At 42.7% G+C, this 17,107-nt stretch overlaps 1 protein-coding gene across 3 annotated transcripts in view; it reads right to left on the bottom strand.

The window, feature by feature from the left end:
* LOC137374429 (glutamate receptor ionotropic, kainate 1) overlaps window positions 1-16,814 on the bottom strand; it is a 520,770-nt gene extending 503,956 nt beyond the window's left edge. For 2 of the 3 annotated variants that reach the window (XM_068040526.1, XM_068040521.1), the window contains exon 1: window positions 5,944-6,050. The gene's annotated coding sequence lies outside the window, so the exon portion shown is untranslated. Of the gene's footprint in view, window positions 1-5,943; window positions 6,051-16,787 lie in introns of those variants that run through there. The other variant, XM_068040522.1, reaches the window with a different exon arrangement.
* Between the last annotated feature and the right edge of the window lie 293 nt (window positions 16,815-17,107).

Below are 17,107 nucleotides of genomic sequence, written 5' to 3' on the forward strand. Positions count from 1 at the left end.
CTCAGTGATGCCATTGATTCTCTAGCCAGCGGAAAAGCCCCTGGGAAGGACGGCATTACCCCTGAAATAATCAAGAGTGCCAAGCCTGCTATACTTTCAGCTCTGCACGAACTGCTTTGCCTGTGCTCGGATGAGGGAGCAGTACCACAGGACATGCGCGATGCCAATATCATCACCCTCTATAAGAACAAGGGTGACCGCAGTGACTGCAACAACTACCGTGGAATCTCCCTGCTCAGCATAGTGGGGAAGGTCTTCGCTCATGTCGCTTTAAACAGGCTGCAGAAGCTGGCTGAGCGTGTCTACCCTGAGGCACAGTGTGGCTTTCGAGCAGAGAGATCCACCATTGACATGCTATTCTCCCTTCGCTAGCTACAGGAGAAATGCCGTGAACAAGAGATGCCCCTCTACGTTGCTTTCATTGATCTCACCAAAGCCTTTGACCTCGTCAGCAGAAGTGGTCTCTTCAGACTACTAGAAAAGATTGGATGCCCACCAAAGCTACTAAGTATCATCATCTCATTCCATGACAATATGAAAGGCACAATTCAGCATAGCGGTGCCTCATCAGACCCCTTTCCAATCCTGAGTGGTGTGAAACAGGGCTGTGTTCTCGCACCTACACTGTTTGGGATCTTCTTCTTCCTGCTGCTCTCACATGCATTCAAGTCCTCAGAAGAAGGAATTTTCCTCCACACAAGATCAGGTGGCAGGTTGTTCAACCTTGCCCACCTAAAAGCGAAGATCAAAGTACGAAAAGTCCTGATCAGGGAACTCCTCTTTGCTGACGATGCTGCATTAACATCTCACACTGAAGAGAGTCTGCAGAGACTCATCGACAGGTTTGCGGCTGCCTGCAATGAATTTGGCCTAACCATCAGCCTCAAGAAAACGAACATCATGGGACAGGACGTAAGAAATGCCCCATCTATCAATATCGGCGATCACACTCTGGAAGTGGTTCAAGAGTTCACCTACCTAGGCTCAACTATCACCAGTAACCTGTCTCTCGATGCAGAATTGAACAAGCGCATGGGAAAGGCTTCCACTGCTATGTCCAGACTGGCCAAGAGAGTGTGGGAAAATGGCGCACTGACACAGAACACAAAAGTCCAAGTGTATCAAGCCTGTGTCCTCAGTACCTTGCTCTATGGCAGCGAGGCCTGGACAACGTACGTCAGCCAAGAGCGACGTCTCAATTCATTCCATCTTCGCTGCCTCTGGAGAATCCTTGGCATCAGGTGGCAGAAGTCCTCCAGGCGGCCAACATCCCCAGCATATACACCCTACTAAGCCAGCGGCGCCTGAGATGGCTTGGCCATGTGAGCCACATGGAAGATGGCAGGATCCCCAAGGATACATTGTACAGCGAGCTCATCACTGGTACCAGACCCACCAGCCGTCCATGGCTCTGCTTTAAAGACGTCTGCAAACACGCCATGAAGTCCTGTGACACTGATCACAAGTCGTGGGAGTCAGTTGCCAGTGATCGCCAGAGCTAGCGGGCAACCATAAAGGCGGGGCTAAAGCGTGGTGAGTCGAAGAGACTTAGCAGTTGGCAGGAAAAAAGACAGAAGCGCAAGGAGAGAGCCAACTGTGTAACAGCCCTGACAACCAATTTTATCTGCAGCACCTGTGGAAGAGTCTGTCACTCTAGAATTGGCCTTTATAGCCACTCCAGGCGCAGCTCCACAAACCACTGACCCCCTCCAGGCGCTTACCCATTGTCTCTCGAGACAAGGAGGCCAAAGAGAGAAAGAGAGTACTGGGGAAAATGCTAGAGTCCATTATATAAGATATAATAGCAGAGCACTTGGAAAACAGTGACAGGATCAGAAAAAGTCAACATGGATTCACGAAAGGGAAATCATGCTTAACAAATCTACTGGAATTTTTTGAGGATGTAACTAGAATAGATAAGGGAGTACCAGTGGATGTGGTGTATTTGGACTTTCAGAAGGCTTTTGATAAGGTCCAATATAAGAGATTCGCGAGAAAAATTAAAGCACATGGGATTGGGGGTAAGGTACTAACACAGATAGAGAACTGGTTGGCAGACAGGAAACAAAGAGTAGGAATAAATGGGTCTTTTTCCGAGTGGCAGGCAGTGACTAGTGAGGTACCGCAGGGATCAGTGCTAGGACCCCAGCTATTCACAATATATATTAATGATATAGATGAGGGAATTAAATGCAACATTTCCAAGTTTGCAGATGACACAAAGCTGGGTGGGAGTGTGAGCTGTGAGGAGGATGCAGAGAAGCTCCAGTGTGACTTGGACAGGTTGAGTGAGAGGGCAAATACATAGCAGATGCAGTATAATGTGGATACATGTGAGGTTATCCACTTTGGTGGCAAAAACAGAGAGGCAGATTATCTGAATGGCAATAGATTGGGAAAGGGGGAGGTACAGCGAGACCTGGGTGTCCTTGTGCACCAGTCACTGAAAGCAAGCATTCAGGTGCAACAAGCAGTTAGGAAGGCGAATGGTATGTTGGCTTTCATAGCAAGAGGATTCGAGTACAGGAGCAAGGATGTCTTGCTGCAATTATACAGGGCCTTGGTGAGACCACATCTGGAGTATTGTGTGCAGTTTTGGTCTCCTTATCTGAGGAAGGATGTTCTTGCTATGGAGGGAGTGCAGCGAAGGTTTACCAGACTGATTCCTGGGATGGCAGGACTGACGTATGAAGAGAGATTGGGTCGATTAGGCTTGTATTCGCTAGAGTTTAGAAGAATGAGAGGGGATCTCATAGAAACCTATAAAATTCTAACAGGACTGGACAGACTAAATGCAGGAAGGATGTTCCCAATGGCGGGAGAGTCCAGGACCAGGGGTCACAGTCTAAGGATAAGGGGTAAGCCATTTAGGACTGAGATGAGGAGAGATTTCTTCACACAGAGAGTGGTGAACCTGTGGAATTCTCTACCATGGAAAGCAGTTGAGGCCAAATCATTAAATATATTCAAGAAATAGTTAGATATAGTTCTTAGGGCTAATGGGATCAAGGGATACGGGGAGAAAGCGGGAACAGGTTATTGAGTTTGGATGATTAGCCACGATGGTATTGAATGGCGGAGCCGGCTCGAAGGGCCGAATGGCCTACTCCTGCTCCTATTTTTCTATGTTTCTATATTGGCTCACTAGTCAGTCTGTTGGCACAACTGTTCTTCTCCAGCACACCTTTCATATCACAGCTCAGGAATGCTGCTGATAAGACTGTTCCAATATGTCAGAAAACTGAGATTCAGGGAATTTTGAAGCAGCCTCTGGAGCCTGCCCCCCACCACCGTGCCTCCCCTCACCCATCCCCACTGAGTGAAGGGCCATTGACTCTGCAGCTTACAGAAATTGTCTGCTATGAATTAGCCTCAGTGTAACTACTCTTCAGAGTGCATTAAAAATAGTGATCCTTTCCTCCCGATAGAAATAGTAATTATTTTTACAACTCCACCCTCTAGTTCATGTTTTCTTCAAACAGGTTATTTTTTTGGTAAGCAAAGTCACTATTCTGGCTATTGATGCTCGGGTAGGAGTTTGCAATTTGGTCCCGCCTCGTATGGTGCACCTTTTTATTACACAGCCATGGACTCATTTAAGCTTAGTTAATCAACAGAATCTGTCTTGGCACAGCCAGTAGTATAGTGTTTTGAAAATCGCATTGTGCATTTTGTTCACTTGAGGTTACCATGCACACATGAGCCAGCAGCCCAAGCTGGAAAATGAAAGTAGAAGAATAAAAGAAATCCATTGTTTCCAACAGCAGGCAGTCTCATTTCTTTTGTTAATCTTGGCTGAATCTTACTTTCGTGCCAAGAACACCACAATGACGACGACGTTGGTGAAAAAAATAGAAAACAGATGGTGAACAAGAGGAAACATTGCTTTCAGGTATGACACTTTTGGAAGGCATTTGTTTGCTTTCTGATGACAGCATTTTAAGTTGGAGATTGTGTTAGACACACGCAGGCAGCTTGTATAGTGTATACACACACACTGATCTCTCCAAAATAACCATCCAATCGAAAAAAATATAATTTAGGATCATTGCAGAGAAGTTTTTCTCTGAAAGGAATGCAATCTGGATTCTTGATCACACACTATCACTTCATTGCTGATGAATATGGCATTGTCTATGTCCAATATATTACCTTTTGATGTATATTCAGAGCCATGATCTGTATTCCCACGTTGGCAAAAGTGGCTGCAACATTTCGAAGGCACAATAGCATGTTTCGCAATCACAGATGGCAAAAGAAAAAGGGCCTTACTTCTCCCCTTTGAGACACTTAACCCTGAGCAAAATGATTATGACTCAGCAAAATATGCGCTAACTACCTACGTCACGCCCAAGAAAAATACAATATATAAAACTATTGTCTTCCGACACACTAAGCAAGAAGCAAACAAGACAATTGACCAATATTGCACGCATTTGAGGCAACCAGCAACCAAAAGTGACTTTGGTGATGTTGAGCATGTTGAATAGCAAATCAAAACACAAATAATTGAAGGCTGCCTCTCTAGTTAACTATTCGAGAAAGACAGAAAGCTGTCAAAGCTGCTGGAGTTAGCAAGATCACTAGTGCTGAGTCCAGAGCTACTGAAGTTGAGGCTGCCAACAGGAGCTACCACACTCCAATTTCAACTCTTGTGAACACTGTTTATCGCTCACATGCCAGGAAACTACCTGCAATGCAACAACAGCCATCTCACAAACACAGTTGCGACTTATCCAAAGAATATTTCTACTGTGGCCATGCTTATCCACACCGGACAGTGTCCTGCTACCAGTAAACTATGTAAAGCTGTGGAAAACCCAACCACTTTGCTCGTGTTTGTCGCCCATCAGCAAAATCAACTACTAACACCAACACCAACAAAAGGGTGCCACATAAATGTACCACAGCAAAAAGGTGAGAATGTTGCCAACATAGAGGTGGATGACCCTGAACATACTTTTGTCCTCTCTCTCAGACACAGCAAATAGCCATATGTGACAGTGACCATTGGCTGCTCGGACGTAGATGCTCTCATAGGCACAGGAGCATCTGTCAATGTCATGGGAGACAAAACATTCACCAACTTCAGGATTGCCCCATTCTCTGCAAACCAGGGAATATAAACATTTTCCCTTACAACAGTGACAACAGCTGAAAATCCTTGGATTTTTTGAAACACCAGACATTAGAACAAAAGCTCTAGTCTATGTCATATCTGAAAACGTGACATGCATATCAGTTTTCACACAGCAGCAGATCTGCACATGATTGCAGTCACATACTAATTCCTTCACATAACAAAAACATTCTTGAACTGTATGCTGATAGCTTCACTGGTATTGGCAAGCTGAAAGATGTTACATACAAACTGTATGTAGACATTAATGTGCCCCTAGTCACACATCAACAGCGACGAATACCATTTCAGGACAGGAAACAGACAAAAAAGGAACTTCAACGACTACTTGACCTTGACATTACTGAGAAAGTTGGGGATGAGCCTACTCCTTGGGTCTTACCCATACAAGTCTTCAAGAAACCTAAGAGCGAGAACCAGATTAGAATCTGCGTTGATATACAATCACCAAACCAAGCCATACAACGAGAAAGACACTTGACACCGACAATCGATGATAACATAGAGAAAGTGAACGGTGCTAAACACTTTGCTAAACTTGACCTCAATGCAGGCTACCATTAAATCGAGCCTGCAGAAGAATTGAGATATCTTACTGTATTCTCTACTCACATTGGACTTTTCCGATATAAAAGGTTCAACTTTGGAGTCAACTCAGCAGCTGAGGTATTTCAGCACATGATTCAATCTGCACTGCAAGGATTTGAAGGCACGCTGAAAATCAGCGATAACATTCTCATCTACTGACACACTGAAAGGGAACTTGAGACATGCCTACAACATCTTACAGAATGCAATCTCACCTTGAATAAAAGCAGAATTGAATTCTTCAATAATGTGATCAGTGATGAAGGAGTATCACCAGATCCACAGAAAGTGGAAGCCACTGCAAATGCTGTGGATCCTGCAAATGTCAAGAAGCCCGGAGTCTGCTCGGACTCATCACATACTGCAGTCAATTCATTCCTGACCTCGCTAAACTATCCGCCCCCCTACACAATCTGACAAAAGAGACAAGTGGGAATGGACTAAATCACACAAACAGGAAGTACACCAGATCAAACAATGTTTGTCAGAAAGTTGCAAAAATGCCTCTTTCAACCCTGAGAAAACCACCCAGCTTGATGTGGATGCAAGCCCGGTTGGCTTAGGTGCATTTCTCGTGCAGAAAGACAAGACAGGTAACCCATCAATCGTTGCAATGGCAAGCAGATCATTAACGCCTGTAGAGCAAACAGGGAGAGAAGCATTCTCAATCACATGGGGTGTCATAGATAAAGTACTTGTGAAACATGATGGTCATGTTAGAAAACAAACTGCCCCTTATGACATCCAACCATTTGTTGTGACTAACACAAAAGGATCAATAAAATAAAAGCAAAACACTGCAGATGCTGGAAATCTGAACTAAAAACAAGAAATGCTGGAAATACTCAGCAGGTCTGGCAGAGTTAACGTTTCAGGTCAGTGATCCTTCATCAAAAGGATCAATGTTCACTGCTAAGTGCAGTTCACAAATCATCACATGAAATGTGTCATTCTCCAAAGCACTGAAAACACCTCTCGTAAGCATTGAATCCGATTTCGACATTGACATCTCAGATGAAGAACTTGAGTCAAATGAGCCTACATTTGATGTCAGACAATATCCTACTCGTGAGAGAAAACGTCCACCATACTTAAATGACCATGTTACGATGTGAACTATCTCTGTTTATTGTTTACACTTTTGGAAACAAACCATTGAAACATGCTATGCCTCTCATTTACTAAGAAGGGGAGGGATGTAGAGTTTTGAAAATTGATTGTGCATTTTGTTCACTTGAGGCTACCATACTGTCAGGCAAGACCCCACCTACCAAGACTGAGGCACACATTTCACCACATGAACATTAAAACTTAAAATTGCAAGCCCCTGACTGGAAAGACATTTGCATAGTAACAGACGGTGTTGGAACAATGAAGAACCAATCCCTGCCCCAAAACACAGAAGAGACCTGGCCAACTCGGGGAGTTTTAAATTGGAAAAACAGAATTTGAACGCAGAACACCGTGTGCTCCTGGAACTGAAGCAAGAATTACCTCCTTTCCTGTCTGCCTGCTCCATCTCTTTCCCACGGAACTGAATCTTGTGAAAACATGTAAACCTCAGAGAGAGAAAAGTCTCCTACATGAACAAGTTTTAAAAGGAACACTGGGCCCCGACGAACAGCAAGACTACCTACAATCAAGTGAGCTCGAAGCATAGTAAACAAGAGAGTCTTGATATTGCCTCAAACTCCTCTCCACTATATTTTCCTCTTCTCTTTTTTTGTCCCTATCTGCATGTGTATATTGCGTGTGACTGCTAGCATGGGCGCATCGTATATCCATAGGTGTGAACCATATTAGAGTTTAAGCTTAAGGTTTAATAAATTTCATCTTTCTCCTTTAAACTTGAGAAAACCTGGTGTGTTGGTTTCTTTGCCTTATAATTGGAAAGTTGTGAACAAGGATTCACAAAAGGGGGGGGGGGGGAGCTCAAAACACAGTATGTTTAAAAATAAAACCCTGTTACAACAAGACCAGGTAAAGACTGCAAAAGACCCCTAGACACATTTCTCATCTGGTCATAATCTTCTTTGGCCTCCTTGTCTCGAGAGACAATGGGTAAGCGGGTGGAGGGGGTCAGTGGTTTGTGAAGCAGTGCCTGGAGTGGCTATAAAGGCCAATTCCAGAGTGACAGACTCTTCCACAGGTGCTGCAGATAAAATTGGTTGTCGGGGCTGTTACACAGTTGGCTCTCCCCTTGCGCTGCTGTCTTTTTTCCTGCCAACTGCTAAGTCTCTTCGACTCACCACGCTTTAGCCCCCCCTTTATGGTTGCCCGCCAGCTCCGGCAATCGCTGGCAACTGACTCCCACAACTTGTGATCAATGTCACAGGACTTCATGGCGCGTTTGCAGACGTCTTTAAAGTGGAGACAAGGACGGCCGGTGGGTCTGAAATCAGTGACGAGCTCGCTGTACAATGTGTCCTTGGGGATCCTGCCATCTTCCATGCGGCTCACATGGCCAAGCCATCTCAGGCGCCGCTGGCTCAGTAGGGTGTATATGCTGGGGATGTTGGCCGCCTCGAGGACTTCTGTGTTGGAGATACGGTCCTGCCACCTGATGCCAAGGATTCTCCGGAGGCAGCGAAGATGGAATGAATTGAGACGTCGCTCTTGGCTGACGTACGTTGTCCAGGCCTCGCTACCGTAGAACAAGGTACTGAGGATACAGGCTTGATACACTTGGACTTTTGTGTTCTGTGTCAGTGCGCCATTTTCCCACACTCTCTTGGCCAGTCTGGACATAGCAGAGGAAGCCTTTCCCATGCGCTTGTTGATTTCTGCATCTAGAGACAGGTTACTTACTGGTGATAGTTGAGCCTAGGTAGGTGAACTCTTGAACCACTTCCAGAGTGTGGTCACTTATATTTATGGATGGGGCATTTCTGACGTCCTGTCCCATGATGTTCGTTTTCTTGAGGCTGATGGTTAGACCAAATTCGTTGCAGGCAGCCGCAATCCTGTCGATGAGTCTCTGCAGACACTCTTCAGCGTGAGATGTTAATGCAGCATCGTCAGCAAAGAGGAGTTCCCTGATGAGGAACTTTCCGTACTTTGGTCTTCGCTCTAAGATGGGCAAGGTTGAACAACCTGCCACCTGATCTTGTGTGGAGGAAAATTCCTTCTTCTGAAGACTTGAATGCATGTGAGAGCAGCAGTGAGAAGAAGATCCCAAACAGTGTAGGTGCGAGAACACAGCCCTGTTTCACGCTACTCAGGATAGGAAAGGTGTCTGATCAGGCGCCGCTATGCTGAATTGTGCCTTTCATATTGTCATGGAATGAGGTGATGATACTTCGTAGCTTTGGTGGGCATCCGATCTTTTCTAGTAGTCTGAAGCAACCACGTCTGCTGACGAGGTCAAAGGCTTTGGTGAGATCAATGAAAGCAACGTAGAGGGGCATCTGTTGTTCACGGCATTTCTCCTGTAGCTAGCGAAGGGAGAACAGCATGTCAATGGTGGATCTCTCTGCTCGAAGGCCACACTGTGCCTCAGGGTAGACACGCTCAGCCAGCTTCTGGAGACTGTTTAAAGCGACTCAAGCAAAGAGAATCAATGGCATCACGGAGTTCTGATTTTGTTGGCTGTACATCCAGCTCATCCATGACTGGCAGAGACTGGGCTGCATTGAGGGCGGTCTCAGTGACAACATTTTCCCTGGAGTACAGTTCCAGGTAGTGCTCCACCCAGCGGTCCATTTGCTTGCGTTGGTCAGTGATTGTGTCCCCTGATTTAGATTTGAGGGGGGCGATCTTCTTGATGGTTGGCCCAAAAGCTCTCTTAATGCCATCATACATTCCTCTGATATTTCTGGTGTCAGAGGCCAGCTGAATATGACTGCATAGGTGTTGCCAGTAGTCATTTGCGCAGCGCCTGGCTGTTCTTTGTGCAGCACTTCTGGCTGCTTTAAGTGCTACGGATGTTAACTCGCTGGGGGCTTTCTTGTAGTTCAACAGTGCAGTGCGCTTAGCGGCTATGACAGGTTCCAGCTCTTCAATGTGAGATTGAAACCAGCATGCATTCCACTCCACGTTTGCCATAGGTGGCCATTGCTGAGTCATAGTTGGCGTCTCTGATGTGGGCCCAGCTGGTCATAATAATACACACATAAGCCAGCAGAGGGTGCTGGAAAACTGAAAGTAGAAGAATAAAAGGAATCCATTGTTTACAATAGCATGCAATCTCATATCTTTTACTAATCTTGGCTGAATCTTATTTTAGTTCCAAGAGCATCACAAGTAGCATAGCAGTTTTTGTTGCCAATTTAATGACATCGAAACAACATTAGAGAAATCTTGGCATTTTTTACAAAATATCATTCAGGCATCACCTCTGTCTTAGTGGGTAAATGTGATACTGTGAAGTACAGAGCAGGCAGATCTCTGGTTAAACCCCTTTCATAGAGTCATAGAGGCACAGAAAGAGGCCATTCAGCCCATCAAGTCCATGCCAGCTCTCTGCAGAGCAATCCAGTTAGTCCCCTTCCCCTTAGCCCTGTAAGTATATTTCCCTCAAGTGCCCATCCAATTTGCGTTCCTCTGCTGAATTTGTTGATCTCAGTGGAAAAGAATGATGTTAGGGTCACCAGTAAGGTGAAAATCAGCGAAGCCTCCTGCTGCTGATTGCTATTTAGTGACTTCTGGTGGGAAATATTAACAAGGGAGAAACAGTTGAAGATAAGATTGGGTTCAGCTTTTACATGGGTAGGTGGAACAATTGCTGACATTCATTCTCTAAACTTACAAATGGAGAATGGCCACTTGGTGCCAGCCAACTACAAGGGGAGGAAATTCAAACAACAATTTATCACAAGTAGTCCATTGGATCTTAAAAATCTTACATTTATTTTCAATCAAAGTAATTACAAGGTGCCCTCAGTATTGGTACTTCTTTTTGATCTTTCTCCCAGCCTGTTTGCATGTAATAATATGTTTGGGTAAGCTGCTAAAATCACATTTTATAATGCTCTAGTGGCATGAAGGTCACCATCAAGTTGGACTACATACAAGCAATTTTAAGCAATGGAATTTGTGATTAAAAAGTGCTGCTGGCTGGTTTCAGTTATTCTGTCCTTTTAATCATTACTTCCGTTGTCTCTTAATGACTCAGTCATCAGCTATTACTGACAGATATTATGACAGAGTAGAACTTAAAAATTGCAGGCAATTATTGTGTGAGCTTGTTTCCTGCCAGAAATTGCACTCAATTGCTGCCATTAAATCCATCTAATGCTCAATGACAATAAAGAAATACAGACTGCCAGCTTACGAGTTTCTACAACTGTCACTTTAGGAGAAAAATAATTTTCCACTTAACAAACCTCAATAACAATTATATTATGCTATGAAGGCCAAAGGATATAGAAACCTGTGTCTGCTGTACACTCAAGAGGACTAAGTTGGGGAAATCCTGGGAGTATTTCAAGAGCAGAGTTCACCACATACTGATATACGATCAGCTGAAACAAATATCATATAAAATGATAAATTGATTGTAATATCATCCAGTAGTCATTTCTAGAATATTACCTGTTCTTCAATCAACAGGTGGTACAGTCAAAAAGTAAAATTTTATGTGAACAGTGGAGGTTGCAGGGTCACTCTGGTGGTCACAATACTACAATTGATTATTTGTTCCTTCCCCTCTGTCCAATCCCCTTCCAATGAACAGTTTCTTCCCTTAATCCAGCAAATTTTATTTTAGCCACAGGTCTATTATGAGGGATCTTATCAAGTGCTTTCTAAGAGTCAAGATATATATATGAACCATTGTTAATCAGTTCAGTTATGTCCTCAAAAACCTCCAATTAATTGATTAGGCATAGCCAATCTATTACATTCAGGTAGTTGCAATCTTTATCTTCACTGATGTACATGTATTGTTTCTTTTACAATATACAGCAATATTTCTCTTATCAGTCTTATTGTTTAAAATGTATAACTTGCAGCATCATACTTTTGACCAGTGTTTATTTTTCATTCAAAATTAACCAATTTTTAATGTTTTGGTGCAACCCTTGTGCCCAGTGAGTGTGAAAACATTCCATCACAACTCACTACTTTCATTCTAATTTATCAAATACTCTTGAATGCCTTCTGTCTAATTTCAACACTTTATAAATGTTCAAACCCTTCAGTTTATAATGCATTTATTTTCACAAATTTGGAAGGGCCCATCCAATCATAGCAAAGGGAACATTGCTCACATATTTTATTGTGAAAATTGCTTTGGAAAAAGAACTCAAGGTTTTCATTATATTAAATGTCTCTAAAAGAGATCCATTATTTGTAAATACTTTTTGTGCTCTGAAGGGTCTGTTTCTGTCAATGCTGATTGTAATTTATTTTTCTAATTTCCCATTCATACCCTTTTAGGAGTTTCTAGTTTTCTATTATATATTGTTTAGTTTTCTTTCCCCCACTTCTTTATATCTTCTAAATCCTCTAGTTTTACTTTAAACATGGAAGTTAAAGATTGTGTCACTCATTAACATTTTGGGAAGGGTCAATCTCATAAATGCTCCACCATGCTATGTCATAGAGTGCACCCCAATGCCATGTTCCTGCTGTTAGTATTTATTGTTCTTTTGTTTTCAATCTCCAGTAACAGGAAGACCGCTGTTAGGAGCAAGGCTATTCCAGAATCCATTGTGTAGGCCAAACAGCTTTATTTATAACACAGGGGCTTGTGTTTGCTGTCATTACTCCTCTGAAACTGACAGCAACGTCTGGAGTCCACATTTGTGCAATTAAGCATGGAAGTCCAGAAATTACAGTCAGTGATGTGACCCTTCCCCATAGGGAGTACTGTTGAAGTACCCCCAGACTGTAATCAAGTAGAAATCACTTGACTGACAAAAACTTACAATTTTTACATTATCAGTCTTGTTGTAAAAACCCTTGAAAAAGTTACACCTTTTTAGATGAGGTGTAACTGGGTTTTTAACTCTGAACAAATTACTGTTGAACAGTCTCTCTGGCCGTGAAAAACTAATTTTATATTTGTGAACTGTCAGATTTCTCCATTATGATAAAAATTTATTTTTAAAATACTTTTTTTAAAAGTTTATGATACATCAGCTTTTACCTCAATCTATATATGTTATAGAGTCATAGAGGCATTTACAGCACAGAAGGGGGCCATTCGGCCCATCGAGTCCATGCCAGCTCTCCACAGAGCTATGCTGTCAGTCCCACTCCCTGGCTCAATCCCGTAGCCCTGCAAGTCTATTTCTCTCAGGTGGTCATCCAACTTCCTCTTGAAGTCATTGATCGTCTCTGCTTCCCCCACTTTTGTGGGCAAAGGGTTCCAGATCATTACCACCCGCTGCATAAAAAAAAACGTTTCCTCATATTCCCACTTCTCTGTAAAATTTTAATTAAGAGTGAAAAAGTCAGTGCATTTCACTTCTTGATTTGCTGTCTGAGAATACTTCAATGTGATTGGCTGCTTACCCTGCTTGATGGCAGTACTGTTGCTGAACGCCTGGAGATCCTCATGACTTGGCACCAGGTTCAAACTGATGCCACAAAAGGGGAATTCCATGCCACAGAGATGGCTAGATCTTCGTGGCAGCTTTCTTCAAGGTCAGTGGCAAGTGCTGTCACTTCACTGCGATCATGAAATCTGAGCCAGGGTGTGGAGTGTTTTCTCCAATGGAGGCTAAGTGCCAACTTGTAGACAACATTGGAGATTGAAATACTAGAAAAGCCAAATATTAACCTCTGAGCATTTTCTTGCTTTCGCTGGCTGGAGATCAGTGGCCAAAATGTGTGCAATACCGAGGAAGCAGGACAGAGGTTCTATTAGACTGAATATTAGTAAACTGGTGCTGGGGTAGTATTTTTTTCAATACTGAGGTGTATGGAAATAATAGTTTACAGTAAAATTACTACAGTGGATGAAACTCTTATTGCCATATTTTGGAGATTCAACTGCCGTGTATCACTGACTTTAATATCCATTCTATCAGTTGAGCTCTTCACTGCCAATTGATCTGTTTTTGTTAAGCTGGTGTACATTTACGGGCTCTCTGGTGAGTTAACTAATCTTATAAAAGTAAATTGGATACATCACCAAGATAAAACTATCTCCTCAATAACTTCAAGATCTAATTGATGTCATAAATCTTTGGAACTGTTTCATAGCATGTTGAAAATATGTATAATGTAGGTTTTGAGGTAGCAATCTAAATCTGCAAATCAATAAATTCTAAACCAGCAAATCAGCAGCCTCAGGTGACTTTAACAGGTTCTTTGTCAGCAGAGAGGGAGTTGACACCTGGCAGATTTGTTGGAGCTATTTGTCTACCATGACATCAGTACCTACAAGCAAGTAATTGACAGGGTAAGAGAAGAGAGGTTTTCCCAGGGGTGCTCACACACACATAAATGCAAGCTGTAGTGATACTGGCTGTCTTGCATTAAGTGAGATCAGTTCTGCCCAGATTACTGTATTGGAGGTGAAAAACACCTCACACAATGCTTGAGGAAGCAATTCCTCCCTAGCTCCTTACCTCATAATTTTCCACCATCTTCAGACTCAATATTAAATAAATAACATCTTTCCCTGATCCTTCTTTCTACATGCTTGGATAGGTTCTCCAATGGAGTGTTTAGGTTTACATAAATTATTAACACACCGAACACAGTGTTAGTATGCTGACCTCACCTGATTTTACAGAGTTGGTTACATTTATAAAATGTGGGAATTTCAGGACTGACTTCGGAGTTTGCCAAGGGGACAGGGGAGGGGAAATTGTCTGGCATCTCAAAAGGCTGCCTAGAAGATAAATAAGCAAGGTAAATTTAAAGGAATATGATCGGTTAAAGGTAAATGGCTGCTGCTGGGGTCAAAAATCTTGATAGCTTTTACAAAGACTGCTTTATTTTTAATGTATAGTTATCTTTTTTGGTTAACTAACAGCTTCCATTGTTGGCACAATAAAATGCAGTGGCAGGAACTGGAGTCCGTGGCCAGGTAATGGAGTTACAATGCTCACAGTCTTTGTTTGATGGCTGAAAAAGTGAAGGTAGTGCTGAATGAGGTGATAGGAAAGATGATTGCCCCAGTTGCCACTCGCTGGTACCCTCATGCAATGCAGCATTACTAGAAGGAAGAAGAGAAAGAGAATAGCACTGCTATTGTGGCGACTGCAAAGTGCAAGGCAGGAAGGAATGCAGGGCTGGTAGACCTTTAAAAATGGCATCAGCACCTGCTTCCACATCAGGCAACACTGATATCGACACCTCATCGCCTGCCCCCACACCAGCTTTGAATGGGCCCTGCACCTCCAGGCTGCATTTCTCCTGTGTGGAATGGCACCTGTAATATTACCTGTTCCTTTAGTATGTGAACTATTGTAAGACTCACAGGACTACAAGTAACATCCAAAGAATATGTGGGTTTTATTACAACTTAACTGGAACATATATAACTACTACAGGAGTCACACCAACACACATCTCACTCTGTCGGGCTACACCCACAACTCCCTGGTCATGTGAGACGCGACATGACCTCCTCTGGTGATCTTCACTTACAGCCTCTTAAGACGGTCCCACAACAGCACCCACTTCCGGACTACCCCTGAGACCCGCGCCGCATAAACTAATTTCAGCCCATAGTTTTAATGATCGGTGTTCCCAGCAATTCATTTATTCAGTTTTACCTATTACTTTCTTAATGGCTTAGTTCCTTTAGTGATTGAGTTATCCCTCATATTCTCATTCTTTACAATTATTTTAGTTCTTAAATCTATTAGTGACTTTCAGTAGCAATTTTCTATTGTCCTGCTAAAAACATTTCCTATAATACTGTATCTGCCGTACACTTTTTCCTTTGTTTTCAATCACAGAATTTAATGATGTAAGTCACATCAAATAAATTAGTCGGCACTTGTGCACGGCATGACTAATTGAAATGATTTGTGACTCTTCTTCCTTCCAGCCAAAAAATATATTTGCCAAACATTATCATAGTGATACCTTGTAATACACACTAATACAGAATGATGCAGGCTTGAGCTCTGAGGGCAGTGATCTCTGCACAAAGCAAAGATCTCTCCACTGTAATATTATGTAGGAGGATGTATCCACATTGCCTGCCAGAAGTCAATCTATGCTCCACACCAGCCTCTTCCCAACATTCTTCCTTTAACTTCAACATATCTATCTGTTCCTTTCTCCCTCATCTATTTACCTGACTTCTCCTTAAATGCATCATGCTATTCAAAAAAATATATAAAAAGGAGCAGAAATAGGCACTACCACCTCTCTAGCCTACTCTGCCATTCAATAAGATCATGGATGATCTTTTACCTCAACTCCACTTTCTCACTGTAGCCCCATATCCCTTGATTCCCTTAATGTTCAAAATCTGTCAATCCCAGTCTTCAATATATTCAAATCCTGAGCATCCACAGCCCTCTGGGGTAGAGAATTCCAAAGATTCACAATCCTCCAAGTGAAGAAACTTCTTCTTATTTCAGTCCTAAATGGCCGACCCCTAATTCTGACACTTTTACCCCTAGTTCTCGACTCCTCAGCAACTGGGAAACAGCCTCTCAGCACCTACCCTGTCAAGCCCTCTAAGAATTTTCAGTCAGATCACTTTCTCAACTACACCTCGTAGTAATGTGTTCCACATTCTAACATCGCTCTGGGTAAAGAGGATTCTCCTGAATACCTTACTGGATTTATGAGTGACTATCTTATCTTTACAGCTCCTAGTTCTGGTCTGCCCACAATTTGGTGTTGTCCGCAAATTTGGAAATTTCACTTCCAATTCCTGAGTCCCAATCATTTATGTAAATGATGAACAATGATCTATAAAAGGTAACAAAAGAAAACCATAGTCCCATTTTGGTTAATTATGGGAGGAAAAGTGTAATAATTCATCGTTAATTTCCAGGGACAATTTAGCAAGTCTCGGTGAAATGGCCAATGTCCCTGGCAATGTCTCAAAAAGATCTTTTCATAAGATTGCAGCATCATATCCTAATCCCAAACAAAGGAAATTTCACCTCCGAACCAGTGCTCAGAAACTGATACTCACCCTGGAAACCAGTTCTGCAACTTTCCGATACTGCTGCAAAGCCAGCTAAACATTCTGACTTTCAGTATGCATACTTCCCACCCAGCATTGATGATACACCGAAACTGGCAAACAAAAGCAAATATTTGTTGTACTTGCACTGATCCGAAACAGATGATTAATTACTGCCTTCCTGTTAATTTTTGACAGTTAGCTACTTGAGCATTAAGTATCCTATTGAAAGAAAAGATTCAACATTTATGTAAAACTTTTCATGACCTCAGGATGTCCCAAAGCATTTCACAGTCAATGAAACACTTTTGAAGCGCAGTCACTGTTGT

Source organism: Heterodontus francisci, chromosome 10, assembly GCF_036365525.1.
Source record: "Heterodontus francisci isolate sHetFra1 chromosome 10, sHetFra1.hap1, whole genome shotgun sequence".
Taxonomy (NCBI): domain Eukaryota; kingdom Metazoa; phylum Chordata; class Chondrichthyes; order Heterodontiformes; family Heterodontidae; genus Heterodontus; species Heterodontus francisci.